The following is a 25771-nucleotide window of genomic DNA, read 5'->3' on the forward strand; positions in this document are numbered from 1 at the left end:
CCTCAATTCCATAATTCTTACCTAGTGTTAGAATATATAAAAAATATATAATATTTTTCGTATATTCCATAATTATGTTGATATCAAATATTCTTTATTTATGGGCTGATTGTAATTAAATATTGAGACTATAATCAAATCAAGAGAATTTGATTACCGCTCAATATTCCCACAACATCATTATTTCAACATGATATCAAAGTTATTTCAGCATGGTATCAGAGCGATTTCAACATTGTATCATTATTTCAACACCTAGTATGAATATTAAAATAATATTTATCATCAAAATAATCTCTTTAAATAAGAATTTTAAATCTGAGGCGCTACGGATGTGATTGTTTTGGAACTTTTTGTTGGGTTGTCCATAATTTGTTGTTCTTTGTTGTAGTTTCTTAGTTGATGTACTTTGAAAAAGGAAAAAAGAAACAAAAACAAAAACAAAAACCAATCCAAAGGAAAAATGAAGTACAACTGGGCTAGCAAAGACTTGACTCCCTTAACTCTCTAAAACAACTGGGTTTTATACCTTAACGATTTGCCTTGAATTTATCCGAGAAGCTTTCTCTCTGCGCCGCTCTCTCCCCCCTGAAAAAAACCTTAAATTTGGCTGGTATAAGAGGAGCACAACCTTCTCTCTTTTTCCCAAAATCGCAGCCCGCCCCTTCACTGCCGGCGTTTACCAAAGACCGGAATATGAAGGACACAAATTCAACAATTGACGGTGGAGGAAATTGTTCAACAAAATAGTGTAAGTATTAATTTCAAAGAAAAAATAAATGTTGTATAATCGATCTTTATGTCTTATCTGTACGCACGTTCATAGCCGTTGGAGAAATTTGTGCTTAGTCTCCACCACTGTGCTGAAGTGATGTTCAAAATCGGTACATGGAAGTGAACGTTGTCACAAGGAAAGTCCGTTTTCTTGCCTGCGTTCCTTCTTGGGAAGATTCAAATTAAAGTACAAAGGCAAGCCAATCAGAAAGCTAATCCGAATGGGCTGCGGCTCACAAATCTTACAGATACACTCCCTGGAGCTCTTCTTTGTATTATTTTCTTTCTTTCTTGTTTGTTTCTCCTTTTCCTTCTTCCTCTATTGCATTTTTCTGTAATTACTAACTGCGGTACTGCAAGTTAGAGAGGGATGGGTAGCACGACCACTAATCACCAGCCATGGCTCTTATTTGCCTTGCTTTCAATCATGTCTTATTACAGAGCATGCTTCTCCATAGCTGCTGATACCCTTTCACCAGGTCACTCTCTTTCTCATTCAGAGAGAGAGACCATAGTATCTAAAGGTGGCACTTTTGAGCTCGGTTTCTTCAAACCAGGCACTTCATCAAAAATCTACCTGGGCATATGGTATAAAAGGTTTCATGAGGAAGTTGTTTGGGTAGCAAACAGAGAAAACCCTTTGTCTGACCCATCTTCCTCAAGACTTTACCTCCCAGAAAATGGCAATCTACTTCTTTTTGAAGGTTCTTCCGAGATCCCAGTTTGGTCAACAAATTTGACATTTCCCCAGTCAAATATAACTGAAGCAGTACTTGGTGATGAGGGAAATTTTGTTTTGAGAGGTAGATCGAACACGTCTTCTATATTTTGGGAGAGTTTCAACCATCCAACCGATACATTGCTCCCAGGTGCGAAGGTTCGGAACAATAAGGTTACTGGAAAACCACAGCAACTCATTTCATGGAAAAATTCACAAGATCCAGCACCTGGTCTGTTCTCGGTGGGGTTAAACCCAAATGGAAGCAATCAGTTTTTCTTAAAGTGGAACAGATCCCAAATCTATTGGAGTTCGGTAGTTTGGATTAATGGAACATCTCTCAGCTCACTTTCTGAAAGGAGCTTTATCTTCAACTACACTTTTGTGTCAAGTACAAATTAAAGTGAGAGATATTTTACTTACTCTCTTCGTAATCCTTCTAACCTTGCAAGATATCGAATTGACCAAACAGGACAGATTAGGGAACTGGTGTGGCTGTTTGGCGTTTCCATTTGGACTATATTTTGGTCTGGACCGAGGAACCTATCTGATGTCTATGCTTTGTGTGGTGCATTTGGCGTGGTACAATACCCTGACAATTTCTCAAACCCTTGTAAGTGTCTAAAAGGTTTTGAACCATTTTCGATGGAAGATACCAGACTAAATGATTGGTCAGGCGGTTGTGTGAGGAAATCTCCTTTGCAATGTGAGAATAATACGCATGCTAATGTCAAAAAAGATTGGTTCTTGGAAATATCAACATGCGATTGCCTGTTTATTCGAAAGCATAGTTGGCCTTGAATGCTAGCAGATGTGAACTGGCTTGCATGGAAAATTGTTCTTGCGCAGCTTATGCTTGTAATAGGAGTGGGTGTACGATATGGGAAGGAGCAGTTTTGAACTTACTTAAACTTCCATATGGTGGTGAGATTGGACAAGATATCTATCTCAGACTTGCTGCTGATGAGTATCCAGATCCAAGTACCAAAGGTATGATGAGTGGAATGAGAAGTATGGTTGAGCTAATACTTAATTATATATGTTGTCTTTCGTTCTGAACTAATACTTAATTCTCTATTATGGTTTAACTAATAGTGATTATTGTCATCAGAATCAGGCCAAAAATGGAAAGTATGGGTAGCTGTGCTGGTCCCTGCAACAGGGCTTATTTTATGCCTCTCAATTTGTTTTTCCTGCAAGGGAAAGCTCAAATGCATCGGTTAAGGGTAAATGTTCTAATTGTATATGGAAATCACTTAAAAAAAATTACAAGGAAGTCTACCTTAATCTCATACAAGAAAATTGTCACAAGTCCTTGTTCTTAGGAAAGTCCTTGTTCTAATTGCTGTCACTAGTTGGTGATGGATCCCCATGAACTTCACCATGTCTCTGGGAAGGAGCTTTGCAGTTATTTGGTCATTTCACTCAAATGGGAATGAATTACTAAATTATTACTACTTATTTGCGGAAATGACTAAATAAACTCACCTTTGGTCATTTCACTCAAATGGGAATGAATTACTAAATTATTACTACTTATTTGCGGAAATGACTAAATAAACTCACCTTTAGATAGTGGCATTGCTCAATTGATTTTCTCTTACCAAACACTACATTTCCATGTATAGTGACAAATTCTTATCATTCTAGATCAAACAGGAGAGAGCCCTTCAAGTAATAATATACTACTATTTGATTTTGATATTGAACTCCATACAATCAATGATGGAATGAACACCGAAAATAATACGAAGAAACAAGAGAAGAAAGATGCTGAGTTACCACTATTCAGTTTTGAGAGCATATTAGCTGCATCAAATAATTTCTCAATTGTGAATAAACTTGGAGAAGGAGGTTTTGGACATGTCTACAAGGCATGCTACATTTTCCTGATGAACGTGCTTTGAACACTATTAATAAAAACTACATTAATGGTAAACCTTCATGAAAGTTTAACGAGTTTATGGTTCTCCTTCTTAGGGAAAATTACTTAGAGCGCTAGAGGACAAGGAATTGCGGTGAAGATGCTTTCAAAAAGATCTGGACAGGGAATTGGAGAGTTCAGAAATGAGACAATACTAATTGCAAAACTTCAGCATAGAAATCTTGTCAGGCTCTTAGGTTGTTGTATCGAGCGAGATGAAAAGATATTAATATATGAGTACATGCCCAATAAAAGTTTGGACTTCTACCTTTTTAGTGAGTGCATGTTTATGTATATATATGTGTATAATTTTTTTTTTTTTTTCTCATATGTTTCTAGGTTCTTAAGCACTAATTTCCTTGGTTTTATTATTTAAATAGATCAAAATAAGAAAAAGATGTTAGGTTGGGAGACACGCATACAAATTATTGAAGGGATCGCTCAAGGGTTTCTTTATCTTCATCAATATTCAAGGTTACGAATCATACATAGAAATCTAAAACATAGTAACATTCTCTTGGATAGTGAAATGAATCAAAAAATATCATATTTTGGCATGGCTCGAATAGTTGGAGGCAATGAAAAACAAGCAAACACAAATCGAATTGTTGGCACTTTGTAAGTATGCGACTTGTTTTACATTTGAGATTTTCAATTCCCAGCTAAATTCATTGAGCAAGCTACTGATATGTTTGTTTACTAAATTTTGGAAAGTAGTGGCTATATGTCTCCCGAATATGCTATGGATGGTTTGTATTCAATAAAGTCTGATGTGTTTAGCTTTGGAGTATTAGTGTTAGAAATTGTGAGCGGCAGGAAGAACACTAGCTTCTATAACAACGAGTCACTCAATCTTCTTAGATATGTACGTATGTAGCTTTTATACTCTCCCAAACTCCTCATGTTTTACAATAATCTTTTAAATTAAAATGCTATTAGTTTGTACTTAAATTTAGTCTTATTTGAAATGAAACTAGGCTTGAGAGTTGTGGAGAGATGATCGAAGTTTGGACTTGATGGAGCCAACAATAAGATATCCTTCTAACACTTCTATTATGTTGAGATTCATTAACATTGGCCTTCTTTGTGTCCAAGAAAGCCCGACTCATCGACCTACCATGTCTAATGTAATCTCAATGATTAGCAATGAACATGCACCTCTAGCTACACCTAAGCAACCAGCGTTTTCCACGGGTCGAAATATGATGGACACATATTCAAGAGTTGATAGTGCAAAAAATTGCTCAAAAAATAGTGTAACTATTTCAGCAATGGTGGCCCGATGATTGATTCCTATGTGAAAGAAAAGAAATGTTGGAGAAGCAATCTTTTCTGCCTAATTATATGCATGTTGATATGCTACATAATTGTCACTAATGTTGTCTTAGTTTATTCATTTTAGTTTTGTTGCCAATAATTCTATTAAGATAGAATTTGTAAGTTTTTACGGGATCTAAGTATGTCTTCTTTGATGTACTACTACATTAGTAAACACTAGCCTGTAGTATGCACATGTTATTTTTCATTATGAACAACTTCAGGTGTCTTTAAAAGATTATCAGTTATTGATTTCCTTCCCCTCCCCAGTAAACTAATTGGCTGCCTAAAAGGGTTGAAATCCGAAATCTTGGATTATTTCTTTTCATGTTTATTCATGTAAGAGACACAGCGTTAACAACTAATTCAAACATACATATAGTTAATGTTTTAGACCCAAATTATGACTAATTTGACTACACATAAAAACAATTCTTGTGAACATGACATTGTAACTAAAACGACATGTTCTTGAAGATTTTGAACAATATCTTCAAATTATGTGAACAAGATTTTGGACAAAATGACGGTGGTTGGCCACTCCCATTATGCCCTAAGGAGGCCGGCCACCCCTTTCTAATTTTTGTTTTTTCAATTTAATTTTTTAATGTTTTTAATCATTTTAGTTTTTATTTTTTATTTTTTTTTATTTTTAATCAAGTATATAGACACATGCCGATTTTTTAATAGTGCTGACGTGAATTACCGTCAAATTTTGGAGACAGAGGTATCATCTCAATTTTTAGTCATTATCGACATACTATTTGTGATACAAAATAAAGCTGAGACGACAAAAAATAAAATTGTTAAACCACGTGAGACAAAAAAGTATTTAACCCAATTTCTTAAAGAATCTATAATTTCAAAAAATTAGATCCGTGTGGGACAGTTGACGGCTCTACCCGTTTTTCACTTGTTCTAGAGCCTTCCCCTTTTCTTTCCTTTTAGATATTTCTCTAGTTGACCTAAGTCAAGAGTAACACCCAGTCTCTTCCCCCGAGTAATGATATAAGGAGGATTAGCCTTCCTAAAATCCTCATAATTGTGATGTGTCTTTTAAAATTACCATTGAATTTAAAACAATCATTATTAAATTTTAATCTATCATGACTTTAAATGACAAATCATATTTGGAAGGACTTTAGACTTTAGTCCTTATATATTACTCCTTCCCCCCTCATATCCTTGCGATACCCCCATCTCCTTTATTCACGCCACCTCCTTCGGTCCCCTGTTTTTTTGCGTCACTTTGACTTCGTGTGACTGCATATATTTCAAGCCTTCCTTATAAGTGAATGAAGATAAGAAGATGAGCTGGAATCAGTTTTGATTCCAGCTCATCTTCTTATCTTCATTCACTTATATTCCTCCTCAAAATTTTTGCGTCACTCTGACTTCGTGCGACTGCATATATAATTTCAAGCCTTCCTCCTCCAAATTCTTTCCATATATAGCCATGGAAATTCCTCTACACGGCGCGGATCAAAGTTGAACATAAAGTACAGAGTTCAACTTCGATTCTTTGATCCGTGCCGTGTTTAGATAGAGCATTTATATTGAGCTACTATTTTTATTTTTATTTATTTATTTTCTATTTTTTTCAATGTTTTCTGGACTCCGTGTTCGCGTTTCTTTTCGTTAGCTTTGATTCGAAATTCACTAATGTCTTCTTTGCTATTATGGTTCTTTTGGAATAGGATTTTTTGGATCGGAAAACATTCGGTTGATGGCCAAAATCTCTCTAAATTGGACATCTATCCCATTTAATATAAATAATAATAAAATATTATGTATACTTTAAAAATAATTAAAAATTAAAAAATATTTTTTTAAAAAAAACACTAAAGAGTGGCCGGCCTCCCCCGTTGGGCCTGGGGGTGGCTTCGGACACCTCAGACCGGCCATGATTAATTTTTTTTCTAACCACCTTAATTGGTGATTAAATTTCTTGGTGTTTGTGCAAAAAATTTATAGAGCCACTTAATTCATTTGACGCGTTTCCTTTTAATTTTTGTTTGTTGTACTGATGTGGTTGTTTTGGAGCTTTTTTGTTGGGTTGCTCAGCAATTTGTTGTTCTTTGTTGTAATTTCTTAGTTGATGTACTTTAAAAACAAAAAACCAATCTAAAGGAAAAATGAAATACATCTGGGCTAGCAAAGACTCGACTCCCTTAGCTCCCTAAAGCAACCGGCGTTTTACACGTTAACGATTTACCTTGAACTTATCCGAGAAGCTTTCTCTCTACGCCGCTCTCTCCCCCTGAAAAAAACCTTAAATTTGGTTGGTGTAAGAGGAGCACGACCTTCACCCCTTAATAAGTTCCAAACGGTGCGTTTTGTTAATTGTTGAGAATATTATTAATAGTATTATAGTGGCATAGTGGGAACAGCCGTTCCAAGTTATATATGCAGACAAAAAAAAAAAAAGGCCCTAATAGTAATGGGGGACTAGCGTGCAACTAATAGAAAACAAAAAGAAAAAAAAAAAAATGCTTTAAAAGGATGTAATGCTGGGGACAGCCGTACAACAAATAGGAAAAAAAACAAAAAAAATAAATAAACTTTGAAAATTTGAAATGGGGGAGTAAGGGGACTAGCCGTGAGGAAAAAAAAGAAGAAAAATTATTTGAAAATATGTAATGGGGGGATTCCGTGCTATTTGGACTGCTTGTGTTGTGGTTGTGTACTTGTGTTGAGCCAGTGGGTTGGGTTGAGTGACCAAACTCTAAACACAATAAAAATTCAAGCCACTAAATATTCAAACATCATAACACAACATAATTAAAAGCAAAAGCTTTTTCTTATAAAAAAAAAAAAAAAACAAAAAAGAACAAAAACAAACAAACAAAATCCTAAATTTACGCTTAAAAAAATAATAATAAAATAAAAAGCCTAAAGTTTAGTTCTCAATCAATAAGCACCGACTTTTTTAACAAAACAGTTATCTAATAACTGTTTTAACAAAACAAAACAATTTACACAACATGATAAGTGTTTTTATGTTTAATTATATATAGTTTTTGTTTCATATTTTAATTGTATAAATATATAATTATAGTTATTTGAGATTATAGAGAAAAATAACGATTCTATTGAACTCCAATCAAATTCTGAACGACTTTGTGTTGAAGTAAATTTAGCAAATATGCCCAGAGATGGTTGCTTAAGAAAAAAAAAAAAAAAGTGTGATTATCATTCTAGTGATAGAGATCAAATCCAAAAAGCATATCTACATACAAACTACAAATAAGAGCTTGTCATTTTTTTTATATTAAATTATTATTTTAATATTTTTAATTAATTTTATTTTTTTATTCATAAAAAAATGCTCCCCATGAGTGCAGTCCTGGATCCGCCACTGCCGGCCTTGTGCGATTTATCTCTCTTTTTCCCAAAATTCAACAATTGACGGTGGAGAAAATTGTTCAACAATATAATATAAGTATTTCAAAGAGAATAAATGTTGTATAATCGAACTTCCTGTCTTATCTGTACGCACGTTCATAGTCGTTGGAGAAATTTGTGGTTAGTCTCCAGCACTGTGCTGAAGTGATGTTCAAAATCGGTACACGGAAGTGAACTTTGTCACAAGGAAAGTCCGTTTTCTTGCCTGCGTTCCTTGGGAAGCCTCAAAAGTCCAAAGGCAAGCCAATCAGACAGCTCATCTGGCTCCAAAATGGGACGTGGCTCAAAATTCTTATGGATAATACTTTCTGTAGCTCTCCTTTGTATTCTTTTCTTTCTTTTTGTTTGTTGCTCCTTCCCCTTCTTACTGTATTGCTTACAAAAAAAAGGGACCAAGTTTCTTCTAGCATTTTTCTGTAATTATTAACTGCGTTGCAGCAAGTTATACATAGGGATATATGAGGAGCATGACGAGGAAGCCACGGCTCTTATTTGCTCTGCTTCTACTCATGTACGTCTTATTACAGAGCATGCTTCTCCATAGTTGGTGATACCCTTTCACCAGGTCACTCTCTTTTAGAGAGCGACACCATATTATCTCAAGGTAGCAAATTTGAGCTGGGTTTTTGATGCAGCGTACGATTGTAGTGAACAAGAAAAACAACAAGTAGAAGGGATAATTCCTAAGATTGTGAGACTATCACAAGAATCTAAGAAATCTTCTTAAAAACTAGAGCCTATCTAGGGTTTAAGGAAAAAACACCAAGAAGAAACTCAACTCTGAGTATTCTTATTTAACAAAACTAAATAATAATCATAAACTAAATTGTTAAAGGCTATAAGCATATATTTATAGCCTAAGACTCTTAGTCCTAAGATAACAATGAAATAAAGTTAATTTAGGAGTCTACGAAAGACAACTAAACCAAATAAAAGACTAACAAAGAAACCTAATTCAAATAAAGACTGAAAGATAAAATAGAATAAACAACTAACAAAGAAACCTAATAAAAGACTATAAGATAAGATAAGATAAGATAAGCATTTGAATTCCAATCTACATCATCCTCCCGAGATTGGAGAGAATTCGCCCTCGAATTTGGACTGTCTTTTCCACGATCCTTCGGGTGCCTTGTTAACTCGTTCCATTCTCCGTTCCTCAAGATCACAATAAGGCCACACCCTATAAGAAACGTAAGGGCTCTAATCATCAGTAGACTGGGACAATGATGTTGAAGGCCCCGCACCTCCCCTTGTCGGGTAGACTTGCCATACTTTTCTCGTGACTTGTCTTTCCCATATACCATGAAAATCTTCAGATAACTAGCAAGTCACTTTTTGATAGAACATTCTCCTCCGCCAAATAGATCTCATTACAAATTTGGTTAGAAGAATTTGACAAACTAGCATCTATCCCAATTAAATCAACATAGTCAATTGGCTCAACACTAAAATCAAAGACTTTATCTTTGGGGCTCTTATCAGGTACCTGATATTTAGAATTGTCGTCAAAAGTGCAAAACTATCCGAAAGATTTACCTTTTCCAAGGGTTCCTCTTCTTCATGAAAAATTGCAAAACTATCCAAAAGATTTACCTCTTCCAAGGGTTCCTCTTCTTCATGAAAAATTGTGATACTCTCTGAAAGGTTTACCTCTTCCACTTGTTTCCCCAATTCTTCAAACTTTTTAGGACTCTTGATGTCGTACGGATGAGTAGTAACATTAGTTCCTAGTACCAAATCAAGTTGAGGTTGAATGTCTCGCAATGATGGCATGACTTTCGGTAATTCTGATCAGACTATGTCGACACATCTCCCCAACAGCTCCTTTATCGGCCTCGACACCTCTCCCTTGATGCCGCTTTCCTTGTCCGTCAACTCCTGCTTGGCTACAAAGGATTGATCATCCCCTTGTGAAGGTTTTGGCTCCGCCCATGGGCTATATAACAATGTCAATTTGGTTTTACCAAACATGAAGGTGGACGTATTCTTTGTTTCATCATGGATAGCAGTTCTATCATATTTTCATGGCTTTCCTAGCAATAGGTGACATGTATCCATGTCAACGACATCACACCACACATGATCCACATATTTAGCTCCAATAGAAAAAGAAACTAGACAATGTTTAGAAACCGTTACCTCGTTTCCTTTTGTGAGCCATTCCGAATTGCTTCCTCTGAGACTACATTTATACCACTTCTTAGATCGATGACAAGCTTGGCCGCCTTGCCTCCCATGGTGCATGAAGTCTGAAATTGTCGGTACATACCTCCAATGTCTCGGAACACCGATTGATGCTTGACCTCCGCCATCTCCCAAGACACCGTTTTTTTGTATGAATTTTCTATTTTTTCTTTTTGGGTGTCGAGCTTGACACCTGCATCTCGTGATATAGCATGGGCTTGTGCCGTTGGAAATTCCTTCCATACTCCATGCCCTGCATAAGGATTGACAGGTTCACTCTCGACGATAAATTTGTTTTCAGCCTCCGCATATCTTGATTTTGGTTGACGACGACGAACACTCGGACCATCCATGTCGGCCAAGTAATCGGTAGGGACCCCATGATGGGTGCGCGCACGCCCCTCCTTTCGCACGGTTAGACCACCAAACCTCTCCTCCATGTGCCACAATTGAATCACCGGTTGCTCCTTACGTGCTGCCTCCGTGTGCACGTGCACCTCGTTCATGTCTGTAAAGCGGTTGCTCTTCTCCATTCATGGAAAGTAATTGAGCTCTGATACTAACTGATGCAGTGTAGGATTGTGGTGAACAAGAAAAACAGCAAGTAGAAGGGATAGATATTCCTAAGATTGTAAGACTATCACAAGAATTTAAGAAATCTTCTTAAAAACTAGAGCCTATCTAAGGTTTAAGGAAAAAACACCAAGAAGAAACTCAACTCTGAGTATTCTTATTTAACAAAACTCAATAATAATCATAAACTAAATTGTTAAAAGCTATAAAATATATTTATAGCCCAAGACTCCTAGTCCTAAGATAACAATGAAATAAAGTTAATTTAGAACTCTACGAAAGATAACTAAATCAAATAAAAGACTAACAAAGAAACCTAATTCAAATAAAGACTGAAAGATAAGATAGAATAAACAACTAACAAAGAAACCTAATAAATGATTAAAAGATAAGATAAGATAAGATAAGCCTTGAATTCCAATCTACATCAATTTCTTCAAACCAGGCACTTCATCAAAAATTTACCTGGGCATATGATATAAAGGGTTTCATGAGGAAACTGTTTGGGTAGCAAATAGAGAAAACCCTTTGTCTCACCCATCTTTCTCAAGACTTGAGCTCTCAGAAAATGGCAATCTACTCCTGTTTGAAGGTTCCTCCGAGATCCCAGTTTGGTCGACAAATTTGACATTTCCCCAGTTAAGTATAACTGAAGCAGTACTTGGTGATGATGGAAATTTTGTTTTGAGTGGTAGATCGAACACCTCTTCTATCTTTTGGGAGAGTTTCGACCATCCAACCGATACATTGCTGCCAGGTGCGAAGCTTTGGACTAGAAAACCACAGCAGCTCATTTCATGGAAAAATTCAGAAGATCCAGCACCTGGTATGTTCTCATTGGGGTTAAACCCAAATGGAACTTTCTTAGAGTGGAACAGATCCCAAATCTATGGGAGGTCGGAAGTTTGGAATGGAACATCTCTCAGCTCACTTTCGGGAAGGAACATTATCTTCAACTACACTTTTGTGTCAAGTAAAAATGAAAGTGAGAGATATTTAACTTACTCTCTTCATAATCCTTCTAACCTTGCCAGATTTCGAATTGCCCAAACTGGACAGATTAGGGCACTGTTGTGTCTGTCTGCCCTTTCCATTTGGAGTATAATTGGGACTTCACCGAGCAACCTATCTGATGACTACGCCTTGTGTGGTGCATTTGGCGTGGTACAATACCCTGACAATTCCTCAAACTCTTGTGGGTGTCTAAAGGGTTTCAAACCATTTTCGATGGAAGGCACCAGACTAAATGATTGGTCAGGCGGCTAGCTGTGTGAGGAAATCTCCTTTGCAATGTGAGAATAATACGTATGCTAATGGAAAAAAAGATTGGTTCATGAAAATATCAATCATGCGATTGCCTGTTTATTCGAAAGCATATTTGGGCGAGAATGCTAGTAGATGTGAATTGGGTTGCATGGAAAATTGTTCTTGCGCAGCTTATGCTTATAATAGGAGTGGGTGTATGATATGGAAAGAGCGCTTTTGAACTCACTGCAACTTCCACATGGTGGCGAGATTGGACAAGATATCAATCTCAGACTTGCTGCTGATGAATATCCAGATCCAAGTACCAAAGGTATGATGAGTGAAAATGAGAAGTATGGTTGAGCTAATACTTTTCTATATATATATATATATATATATAAAATATTTTGTTTTGAACTAATACTTGATTATTGTCATCATAATTAGGCAAAAAATGGAAAGTGTGGGTAGCTGTGCTGATCCCTGCAACGGGGCTTATCTTATGCCTCTCAATTTGCTTTTCATGCAAGGGAAAGCTCAAATGCATCGCTAAGTGTAAATGTTCTAACTGTATATGGAAATCACTTAAAAAAATTACAAGGAAGTCTACCTTAATCTCATACAAGAAAATTGTCACAAGTCTTTGTTCTAATTACTGTCACTAGTTGGTGATGGATCCCCACAAACTTCACCATGTCTTGGGGAAGGAGCTTTGTTATTTGGTCATTTCACTAAAATGTGAATGAATTACTAAATTATTACTACTTATTTGCGGAAATGACTAAATAAACTAACTTACCTTTAGATATTGGCATTGCTCAATTGATTTTCTCTTACCAAACACTACATTTCCATTTATAGTACGTGACAAATTCTTATCATTCTAGATCAAACAGGAGAGAGCCCTTCAAGTAATAATATACTATTATTTGATTTTGATATTGAACTCCATACAATCAATGATGGAATGAACACCGAAAATAATACAAAGAAACGAGAGAAGAAGGATGCTTAGTTACCACTATTCAGTTATGAAAGCATATTAGCTGCAACAAACAATTTCTCAGTTGTAAATAAACTTGGAGAAGGAGGTTTTGGACCCATCTACAAGGTACGTTACATTTTCCTGATGAATGTGCTTTGAACACTATTAATAAAAACCACATTAATGGTAAACCTTCATGAAAGTTTAAAGAGTTTATGGTTCTCCTTCTTAGGGAAAATTACTCAGAGGACAAGAAATTGCAGTGAAGATGCTTTCAAAAAGATCTGGACAGGGAATTGATGAGTTCAGAAATGAGACAATATTAATTGTAAAACTTCAACATAGAAATCTTGTCAGACTGTTAGGTTGTTGTATCGAGCAAGATGAAAATATATTAATATATGAGTACATGCCCAATAAAAGTTTGGACTTCTATCTTTTTGGTAAGTGCACGTTTATGTATATATAAGTGTATATATTTTTTTCTCATATGTTTCTAGATTCTTAAGCACTAATTTCCTTGGTTGTACTATTCAAATAGATCCAACCAAGAAAAAGATGCTAGGCTGGGAGACACGCATACGGATTATTGAAGGGATTGCTCAAGGGTTTCTTTATGTCCATCAATATTCTAGGTTACGAATCATACATAGAGATTTAAAACCTAGTAACATTCTCTTGGATAGTGAAATGAATCCAAAAATATCATATTTTGGCATGGCTCGAATAGTTGGAGGCAAAGAAACACAGGCAAACACATACCGAATTGTTGGAACTTAGTAAGTATGCAACTTGTTTTACATTAATTGAGCAAGCTAAATTTCTCTTGTTTTACATTTACTTAGTAAGTAACATTCTCTTGGTACTTTCAATTCCTAGCTAAATTTATTGAGCAAGCTACTAATCGGGTCGTTTACTAAATCTTGGAATGTAGTGGCTATATGTCTCCTGAATATGCTATGGATGGTTTGTACTTAATAAAGTCTGATGTGTTTAGCTTTGGAGTATTGGTGTTAGAGATTATGAGTGGCAGGAAGAACACTAGCTTCTATAACAACGAGTCACTCAATCTTCTTAGATATGTATGTATCTTTTATACTCTTTGAAATTCTCCATGTTTTACAATAATCTTTTAAATTAAAATGCTATTAGTTTTTAATTAAATTTAGTCTTATTTGAAATGAAGCTAGGCTTGGGAGTTGTGGAGAGATGATCGAAGTTTGAACTTGATGGAGCCAACAATATGATATCCTTCTTCCACTTCTATTATGTTGAGATTCATTAACATTGGCCTTCTCTGTGTCCAAGAAAGCTTGACTGATCGACCTACCATGTCTGATGTAATCTCAATGATTAGCAATGAACATGCACCTCTATCTACACCTAAGCAACCAGCGTTTTCCACCGGCCAAAATATGGTGGACACAAATTTAACAGTTGACAGTGCAAAAAATTGCTCAAAAAATAGTGTAACTATTTCAGCAATGGAAGCCCGATGATTGATTCCTATATGAAAGAAAAGAAATGTTGGAAAAGTAATCTTTTCAGCCTAATTTGTATGCATGTTGATATGCTACATAACTTTCACTAAATGTTGTCTTAGTTCACTCATTTTAGTTTTGTTGCCAATGATACTATAGATATAATTTTTTTTTTTTTTTTAAGGTCTATAGATATAAATGTTGCCAGCAACTTCAGGTGTCTTTAAAAGATTATCGGTTATTGATTTCCTTCCCCTCCCTCAGTGGCTACCTAAAAGAGTTGAAATCTGAAATCTTGACTTATTTCTTTTCATGTTTATTCATGTAAGAGAGAGAATGTTAACAACTAATTCAGGCACACATCTACTTAATGTTTTAGACCCAAATTATGACTAATTTGACTACACATGCATAAAAACTGTACTTGTGAACATAACATTGTAACTAAATCGACATGTTCTTGAAGATTTTGAACAATATCTTCAAATTATGTGATACATATAACTGCAATGATCGATGTTTATAAACGGTATATCAAGAAACTAATTAATATCAACACAATCCTTATAAACGGTATACATATAGGATTCTCTCTTTGTAATCCTTCTTTCTTCACGACATAACATTTATAGTTTCTGATGAGTTTAACTCGGTAGTAGTTGATAACTTGGAAATTGGATATGGAAGACTTGTAATGCAGGCTGAGATTAGAGTAAATCGGGAGGTACCCATGTGATAATAATTGGTCAGTGCTTTGGGATTTTCCTACCCATCTCTTCCATTAGAAAGACTTGACAACTTGACTCCTTGACTCTTCGAAATCTCTGAATAAGACCAAAACGAAAAAAGATTTCCAATCGCCCAAGAAATTGCCTCTCTAGCTAATTCTCGAGTGAACATTATTGAATAAAGGTTGACCATATTGTGGTGATAATTGTATAACGCGTCTCTCATAATAAAACAAATATTTTGGCATATGGTCCACAATCTTTGGAAATACAACAGAGCTAGCAAAGACTTGACTCCCTTAGCTCCCTAAAGCAACCAGCGTTTTACACCTTAATGATTTGCCCTGAACTTATCTGAGAAGCTTTCTCTCTGCACTGCTCTCTCCCACTGAAAAAAAACCTTAAATTTGGCTTGTGTAAGAGAAGCATGGGCTTCTTCGCTCCTACTTTTTACTTCTTGATGCTTTTATCTTCGGGTTTTTTCCTTCTTGTTTGAGACCATATCTATTGCCTTGTGCGAGTAATCTCTCTTTTTCCCACCTTCACTGCCGGGGTTTACCAAAGACTGGAATATGAAGGACACAAATTCAACAATTGACGGTGGAGGAAATTGTTCAACAAAATAGTGAAAGTATTAATTTCAAAGAGAAAGTAAATATTGTATAATCGAACTTCCTGTCTTATCTGTATGCACGTTCATAGTCGTTGGAGAAATTTGTGGTTAGTCTCCAGCATTGTGCTGAACTGATGTTCAAAATCGGTACATGGAAGTGAACTTTGTCACAAGGAAAGTCCGTTTTCTTGCCTGCGTTCCTTTCCTTCTTTTGAAGATCAAAAGTCCAAGGCAAGCCAATCAGAAAGGTAATCTGGCTTCAAAATGGGTTGCGGCTCACAAATCTTATAGATACACTCCCTGGAGCTCTTCTTTGTATTATTTTCTTTCTTCTTGTTTGTTTCTCCTTTTCCTTCTTCCTGTATTGCATTTTTCTGTAATTACTAATTGCGGTACTGCAAGCTAGAGAGGAATGGGTAGGATGACGACTAATCCCCAGCCATTGCTCTTATTTGCTCTGCTTTCAATCCTGTCTTATTACAAAGCATGCTTCTCCATAGTTGCTGATACCCTTTCACAAGGTCACTCTCTTTCTCATTCAAATAGAGACAATAGTATCTAAAGGTGGCACTTTTGAGCTCGGTTCTTCAAACCAGGCACTTCATCATAAATCTACCTGGGCATATGGTATAAAGGGTTTCACGAGGAAATTGTTTGGGTAGCAAATAGAGAAAACCCTTTGTCTCACCAATCTTCCTCAAGACTTTAACTCTCAGAAAATGGCAATCTACTCCATTTTGAAGGTTCCTCCGAGATCCCAGTTTGGTCAACAAATTTGACATTTCCCCGGTCAAATATAACAGAAGCAGTACTTGGTGATGATGGAAATTTTGTTTTGAGAGGTAGATCGAACACGTCTTGTATATTTTGGGAGAGTTTCGAGCATCCAACCGATACATTGCTGCCACGTTCGAAACTTTGGACTAGAAAATCACAGCAGTTCATTTCATGGAAAAATTCACAAGATCCAGCACCTGGTTTGTTCTCGGTGGGGACCGTGGGGTTAAACCCAAATGGAAGCATTCAGTTTTTCTTAGAGTGGAACAGATCCCAAATTTATTGGAGTTCGGAAGTTTGGAATGGAAGTGATATTTTGATGTGGAGCAGTATCTTCAAGTGGAGTTTTGTGTCAAATAAAAATGAAAGTGAGAGATATTTTACTTGCTCTCGTTATAATCCATCCAACCATGCTAATTATCGGATTGACCAAAACAGGACAAATAAGATGACTGCTGTGGGAGACTGGCCTTTCCATTTGGAGTGCATTTTCGTATGCACCGACGAAACCATCTGATGTCTACGCTTAGTGTGGTGCATTTGGCGTTGTACAATACCCTGACAATATCTCAAACCCTTGTGAGTGTCTAAAGGTTTCAAACCATTTTCGATGGAAGACACCAGACTAAATGATTAGTCAGGCGGTTGTGTGAGGAAATCTCCTTTGCAATGTCAGAATAATACGTATGCTAATGTCAAAAAAGATTAGTTCATGAAAATATCAAACATGCGATTGCCAGTTTATTCGAAAGCATATAATTTGGCCTTGAATACTAGCAGATATGAATTTGCTTGCATGGAAAATTGTTCTTGTGCAGCTTATGCATGCTTATAATACGAGTGGATGTATGATATGGAAAGGAGCTCTTTTGAACTTACAGCAACTTCCATATGGTGGCGAGATTGGACAAGATATCTACCTCAGACTTGCAGCTGATGAGTATCCAGATCCAAGTACCAAAGGTAGGATGAGTGAAATGAGAAGTATGGTTGAGCTAATACATAATTATATATTTTATCTTCCGTTTTGAACTAATACTTGATTCTTGTCATCATAATTAGGCAAAAAATGGAAAGTGTGGGTAGCTGTGCTGATCCCTGCAACAGGGCTTATCTTATGCCTCTCAATTTGCTTTTCATGCAAGGGAAAGCTCAAATTCACCGGTAAGTGTAAATGTTCTAACTGTATATGGAAATCAATTTAAAAAAATTTACAAGGATGCATGTCTACTTTAATCTAAGACAAGAAAATTGTCACAAGTCCTTGTTCTTAGGAAAGTCCTTGTTCTAATTACTGTCATTATTTGGTGATGGATCCCAACAAACTTCACCATGTCTTTGGGAAGGAGCTTTGCAGTTATTTGGTCATTTCACTAAAATGGGAATGAATTACTAAATTATTAGTACTTATTTGCGGAAATGACTAAATAAACTTACTTACCTTTAGATACCGGCATTGCTCAATAGATTTTCTCTGACCAAACACTACATTTCCATGTATAGTGACAAATTCTTACCATTCTAAATCAAACAGGAGGGAGCCGTTCAAGTAATAATCTACTATTATTTGATTTTGATACTAAACTCCATGTAATCAATGATGGAATGAACGCCAGAAATAATACGAACGAGAGAAGGAGGATGCTGAGTTACCACTATTCAGTTATGAGAGTGTATTAGCTGCAACATATAATTTCTCAACTGTAAATAAACTTGGAGAAGGAGGTTTTGGACCTGTCTACAAGGTACGTTACATTTTCCTGATGAATGTACTTTCAACACTATTAATAAAAACTACATTAATGGTAAACATTCATGAAAGTTTAAAGAGTTTATGGTTCTCCTTCATAGGGAAAATTACTGAAAGGACAAGAAATTGCAATGAAAATGCTTTCGAAAAGATCTGGACAAGGAATTGAGGAGTTCAAAAATGAGACAATACTAATTATAAAACTTCAGCATAGAAATCTTGTCAGACTCTTAGGTTGGTGTATCGAGCGAGATGAAAAGATGTTAATATATGAGTACATGTCCAATAAAAGTTTGGATTTCTACCTTTTTGGTGAGTGAATGCTGTTGTATGTATCTGTATGTGTATTTTTGCCTTTCATATGTTTCTAGGTTCCTAAGTACTAATTTCCTTGGTTGTACTATTTAAATAGATCCAACCAAGAAAAAGTTGTTAGGCTGGGAGACACGCATACATATTATTGAAGGGATTGCTCAAGGGCTTCTTTATCTTCATCAATATTCAAGGTTACGAATCATACATAGAGATCTAAAACTGAGTAATATTCTCTTGGATAGTGAAATGAAACAAAAAATATCAGATTTTGGCATGCCTAGAATAGATGGAGGCAATGAAACACAAGCAAACACAAAACGAATTGTTGGAACTTAGTAAGTAAGCAACCTGTTTTACATATGATATTTGCAATTGCCAATTAAATTCTTTTAGCAACCTACTAAAAGAGTTATGTACCAAATTTTGGAATCCAGTGGGTACATGTCTCCCGAATATGCTATCAAGGGTTTATACTCAATAAAATCTGATGTGTTTAGCTTTGGAGTATTGCTACTAGAGATTGTGAGGGGCCGGAAGAATACTGACTTCTCTAACAGTGATTCACTCAATCTTCTTAGTTATGTGAGTAGCTTTTTATACCCTGTCAATTTCTTTATGTTTTACCTTAGTCTTACAAATTGAAATGCTTCTTATTTAAACAAATATTTACTAACGAAAACTGGTTTGGGAGTTGTGGAGAAATGGTCGAAGTTTGGAGTTGACGGATCCAACAACAGGAAATCCTTCCTCTACTTCTATTCTATCAAGATTCATTAACATCGGGCTTCTTTGTGTACAAAAAAGCTCCATTGAACGGCCTACCATGGTTGAGGTAGTCTCATTTATTAGCAATGAATATGGGCCTTTACCTATACCAAAGCCTCCAACTTTTTGCACAGGCCGAAATACAATGGTTGCCTTAATGTAGAAAATTGCTCAAGAAACAATATAACTGTTTCAATAATGGTAGCCTGATAGCTATTTTCTTTTCTTTTTTTTCTTTTTTTTTTCTAATAGAGATTTTTCTTGTATAATTCATGTACTAGGATTGCAGCCTTATACCCTTTTGAATGAGATTAAATTATTTATATTAAAAAAAAAAGGATAATTTTACTTTAGACCCTGAATTACCAATCAATTTGAGAAGCCCCCAAACTTCAAAACTTCTCAATTTGGACACCTGAACTTTTAATTGCAGTCAATTTGAACCTCTCCATCGTATTTAGCCATTAACTTTCCTGATTTACCCCTAAAAAGACCAAAATATCTCTAATTTTTATTTTATTTTTTTTTAATTTGAAGGGAAAAGTGGGGGGTGAAAGCGAGGGAAAAGAGAGAGTGGCCTTTGAGTGGGGTTTTGGAAGAGACGGTGTGAGAAGGGCAAGCTATTAGGGTTTTCAATTGCATTGTTTTGCCTTTTCCGTTGGAAATGGAGGCCTAAGAAAATTAAAAAGAAGCGGGGAAGAGTGAGAAATGAGACGAGAAAGAGAGAATGACAGGTGAGGAGCTGCCCAGAGAGTAGGTGGTTTATAATGATTTTAACTAAATTTCAAAATGGAGTTGGAGTCAAGCGGGTCAGTGGCGGCTCTTTGTGATTGACTGATTGTGTGTTGAATGTTTTAATTTCCTTTTTGGTTTACCCAACCATAGTTAATTTAACCCATTAAATGAAATTTAACCCCTTATATATATATATATATATATATATATATATATATTGACTTGAAATGCTCAAGTCGCCCTAAGCCATCATTACCCAAAAAAAAAAAAACACACAAACCCAAAACAAATGTACATGACTTACATGTGCATATTTAAGACTTGAAACACTCAAATTGTCTTGATTTTGGAGAAAAACCAAAGAATGGATCATGTTGTGGTTGCAATAATGAGTTTGATCTCCTAAATTTAACTAAGGAGTCACCCTGATCATGAGATCAGATGGTTTCCAAACCCAGTATTTTTTTTTGACACTTTGATGGAAATTAGGGCATGAATCCATATTAATTCGTAAGCTGCTTTATTTCTTGCCATTCATGCTAGGTTCGTTGCTATAGAAGTGAATGAGATTAAAGAGTTTTCTGTGGCTCTAATATAGTTGCTTGAAGCAATTCATGCTAGTTTTGAACTTACGTCAACTCTCACATGGTGGCAAGATTGGACAAGATATTTATCTCAGACTTGCTGCTGCTGAGCATAAAAAATCTACACAAATTTATGTTATCTTTTTTGGACTAATACTTTATTCTTCTCTGTTATGAGCTAATAGTGATTCTTGACAAGCTCCAAAAGCGCCTGTCATTCTATGATTTCTTCTTCAAGCTCCTTTAAGGAGAAATTAACCTCAGTAAGTTTGACTAACCCGCATCCAAAATTAACCCATATAAATCTTATATGAACCAAGCCACTGAAAACCCAAGCAATGGAAATTCAAAATATAACTAAACATCAATTCGTTTATTTTCCTACATTTTCCCAGCCACCAAACAAAGAATTGATTTGAAGAACTTATTGGAACTTGGAATTGAGCTTTCTCAACAGATCCCAGCCATGGAGATGAGACTCATCAAGGGCTTACAATCTCCTCTAGATCAGTCCATTCGAAGATGCAGCACTGAATTGGGCTGGCCCAATAGAAAAGATGCAAGATGGTCTGGTGATGAATAGCCCACGGTCGGAATCAGGGGGCTAAGGGCTAGGTTCCCCGTATTTGAAATTTTCCCTTAATATATACAGTGACTGAGGAAAAAGAAATACTTATATAAAAAAAATAATAATAAAAAATAAATAAAAGAAATAACTGAAACATAATTATCGTCAAAAATAATAAATAATGTAAATAAAAAAATAAATAAATAATCATCAACACATTAACTAGAAGTATATATTTTGTAAAGTTAAAATATGAAAAGAATGTCTATATATTCATCAACACATTAACTTAGAAGAACAATTCAAATATTAAAGTTTAGAAATATAATTTGATTACTTAAGATTAGATTGAGAAAATAAATTATTGTGAAAGTTTGAGTGCCTCTACATGAAAAAAGGAAAAGACCAATCATATTTTTGATTTGAAGTGGACAAGGTTCATTCGTGAAGGTAATTCATATAGAAGAAAGCCAAATTAAACTACTGAAGTCACTGTGGTGGGAGGTGAACGTACCATTTACCAAGGTTATTAGATTTTGTAAGTAGAACAATATATAACATAATTTTTTATTGTGAATGTCTTTGGTGTTAGCTAACTCCTTAAGTGGTTTTACTTTTTGAAGAGCTCTTCAAAAATGTTTCCACTTCAGCATTAAATTCGTGTGTTCATTTAATTTTTTGCTTATTGTGATTGTGGTGATTTTATCTATGATAATCAGATTAATTGTGATTATTTGTAGCTTAAGGCATAAATTATAATTTCCAATTTAGGGATGTGGTCAAATCACATCTAGCCTTTTATAGGAGCGACTGACCACCCTAAAAGGTGATTCGACCACCCATTTGACCTTAAGTGCTCCTTCTAGGTTTTTTTTTCCCAAAGCTCATCATCAATTTTCATTTAGAATTGATGGAGATGTCAATCCCACAAGGGATACTTGCCACTTTTTAAAAAATTAAAAAATTAAAAAAATTTCTATTTTAATTGTCCTCTCTCTCAATATATTAGGCATGATAGTAGGAGGACCATAGTGTCCTTTTCTCAGTTTCATCATAAGAATAATTGTTAGTCCAATTTGTTTTTTTTTTTTTAGGGGGGGAAATAGAATTTTAAAGGGTTAATGCATGGTAAACCTTCATGAAAGTTTAAAGAGTTTATGGTTCTCTTTCATAGGGAAAATTACTGAGAGGGCAGGAAATCGCAGTGAAGATGCTTTCAAAAAGATCTGGACAAGGAATTAAAGAGTTCAGAAATGAGACAATACTAATTGTAAAACTTCATAATAGAAATCTTGTCAGACTCTTAGGTTATTATATCAAGCAAGATGAAAATATATTAATATATGAGCACATGTCCAATAAAAGTTTGGACTTCTACCGTTTTAGTGAGTGCATGTTTATGTGTATATATTTTTCTCTCAATATGTTTCTAGGTTCTTAAGCACTAATTTCCTTGATTGTACTCTTTAAATAGATCGAATCAAGAAAAAGATGTTAGGTTGGGAGACACGCATACGCATTATTGAAAGGATCGCTCAAGGGCTTCTTTATCTTCATCAATATTCAAGGTTACGAATCATACATAGAGATTTAAAACCAAGTAGCATTCTCCTGGATAGTGAAATGAATCCAAAAATATCAGATTTTGGCATGGCGCGAATAGTTGGAGGCGATGAAACACAAGCAAACACAAAACGAATTGTTGGAACTTAGTAAGTATGCAACTCATTTTACATATGATATTTGCAATTGCCAATTAAATTCTCTTAGAAAGCTGCTAAAAGAGTGATGTACTAAATTTTGGAATTCAGTGGGTACATGTCTCCCGAATATGCTATCATGGGTCAATACTTGATAAAGTCTGATGTGTTTAGCTTTGGAGTATTGGTGCTAGAGATTGTGATTGGCAGAAAGAACACTAGCTTCTTTAACACCAAGTCACTCAATCTTCTTAGTTACGTATGTAGCTTTTATACTCTCTTAAATTCTGTTTGTTTTACATTAATCTTATAAATTAAAATGCTATTAATTTTTGATTAAATTTAATCTCATTTGAATTGACACTAGGCTTGGGAGTCGTGGAGAGATGATCGAAGTTTGGACTTGATGGAGCCAACAATAGGATATGCTTCTTTCACTTGTATTCTGTTCAGGTTCATTAACTTTGGCCTTCTTTGTATCCAAGAAAGCCCAACTGATCGACCTACCATGCTTGATGTAATCTCAATGATTAGCAATGAACAAACACCTCTACCTAAAGCTAAGCAACCAGCATTTTCCATATGCTGAAATATGATGGACACAAATTGAATAGTTGATAGTGCAGGAAATTGTTCAAAAAATAGTTTAATTATTTCAACAATGGAAGCCCAATGATTGATTCCAATATCAAATAAAAGAAATGTTGTAGAATCAATATTTTTGTCTTATCTGTATGCATGTTGATACGCTACATACATAGTTGTCACAAAAAACGTTGTCTTAGTTCACTCATATTTTAGTTTTGTTGCCAATAATACAGTTAATTCTGTTAAGATAAAATTTGTAAGTTTCTACGGGATCTAAGTATAGGTTTTTTTTTTTTTTTTTTTTTTTTTTTTTTTTTTTCATGTACTTCTACATTGGTAAACACTAGCCTATAGTATATATGCACACATTAATTTTCATTATGAACTACTCGAGGTGTCTATAAAAGATTATCAGTAATCGATTTCATTCTTCTCCCTCAATAAACTAATTGGCTACCAAAAATAGATGAAATCTGAAACCTTGGCTTACGTCTTTTTATGTTTACTCATGTAAGAGACTGAAGTTTAACAACTAATTCAAGCGCACATCTACTCAATATTTTAGACCCAAATTATGACTAATTCGACTACACATCAAAACTATACTTGTGAACCTAACAATATTATAACTAAAACGACATGTTCTTGAAGATTTTGAACCATACCTTCAAATTATGTGATACACATAACTGCAATGATGTGACCCATATCATAATTACCTTGCGATACCCCATCTCCATGACTCACACCACGTCCTTGGGTTTCTTGTTTTTGCGTCCCTTTAAATTCGAGTGACCCCATATTGTTAGTTTTAGTTTGACTCATTCGGTGTTTTTAATGTAATAGTTGCAAAATGAGTTCAAGTATGAAGTATTGTAGAAATCAGAGTTCTTCAGTCTAATGTGTCCGGACACAGTTTTCTCGAGAGTTCATTGTAGTCAGCATGTCAGGACAGCCAGAAGATGTGTCCCGACATAAATTCCAGAGACATCTATTTTACAAGCTATGTTCGAACATGATTTCCAAAGAGTTCATTTCACAAGACCTGTCTAGACAGCTTGAGAACGCATCGGGACAGGAATTCCAGAGACTTTCATTCTTCATTGGATGTCCGAACAGGTTGGTGTCATGTCTGGACATGTAGGGTTTACAAAGGTGTAACCTACACCCAAACAACCAGTGTTTACCACGGATCAGAATATGATGGACACAAATTTTATAATTGACGGTACAAGAAATTGCTCAAAAAATAGTATAACTATTTCAATAATAGAGGCCCTGTGACCGATTCCTATGTCAAAGAAAAGAAATGTTCTAGAACCATTTTGATGTGGGAAACCATACATGAGCAGCAGATTTCACGAGCCCATAATCTTGTGGTCGGGTGATTGAGAGCTGAATGATTATGGGGCTTTTTATTAGTTTGCATTTTTATTTTATTATTTATTTTTAAGACAAGTTGTATTATTTTATTTTAGACTTTATGTTATTTTAGTGTCCAAGTACGGTTACGATTAAGGTATAATCCCTAGTCTGTTTAAACCTAGTTTTCTATTTTATTCAGCTTTTGGTGAATAAAAAAAAATTGAAAAGTCTGTTTTTCTTCTTTGTCGTCTACATCAATTTTGGTATCAAGTTCGGTAATTGTTCCCTGCCATTCCTGATGTCAGCCAAGGGCTTTAACGAAAGGTAAGCTCGAAAGTAGGAAGGTTAAGGGTTTGTTTGGGTGTACGTCTCAAAGGCCTAAAAATGTATTTAACATTTAAAAAGTCTGTTTGAAAAAATAGAAGTGCTCGTTTGGTAAAAAAAATTGAAAACACTTTTAAGGATTCAAAAGCCCAAAAATGATCAAAACACACTTTGACAATAGCTTAAAAATGAAGCTTTTGTCAAAATGTATTTTTTGACTTAAAAACTTTATTTCTCAAAACCAATCCTAAACATGTTTTAAGTAAGGCTCTTTCGCCAGATATCTTTAAAGGATTATCAGTAATCGATTTCCTTCCCCACCAGTAGTAAAGTAATTGGCTACCAAAAAG

The 25771-nt window shown here is 35.2% G+C and overlaps 3 pseudogenes across 1 annotated transcript; all 3 read left to right on the forward strand.

Moving 5' to 3' along the window:
- The first annotated feature begins 516 nt into the window (after window positions 1-516).
- Window positions 517-4702, forward strand: LOC132170501 (G-type lectin S-receptor-like serine/threonine-protein kinase B120; annotated as a pseudogene).
- A 3894-nt stretch (window positions 4703-8596) lies between these two features.
- Window positions 8597-14693, forward strand: LOC132170484 (receptor-like serine/threonine-protein kinase SD1-7; annotated as a pseudogene). The gene is made up of 8 exons (XR_015911522.1): window positions 8597-8761; window positions 11330-12474; window positions 12591-12698; window positions 13031-13254; window positions 13361-13571; window positions 13670-13907; window positions 14063-14210; window positions 14319-14693. The product of XR_015911522.1 is annotated as a receptor-like serine/threonine-protein kinase SD1-7 (transcript).
- A 1669-nt stretch (window positions 14694-16362) lies between these two features.
- LOC132178072 (receptor-like serine/threonine-protein kinase SD1-8) lies at window positions 16363-23820 on the forward strand (annotated as a pseudogene).
- Window positions 23821-25771: the final 1951 nt, after the last annotated feature.

This window comes from Corylus avellana, chromosome 2 (genome assembly GCF_965113065.1).
Source record: "Corylus avellana chromosome 2, dhCorAvel1.hap1.2, whole genome shotgun sequence".
Classification (NCBI taxonomy): domain Eukaryota; kingdom Viridiplantae; phylum Streptophyta; class Magnoliopsida; order Fagales; family Betulaceae; genus Corylus; species Corylus avellana.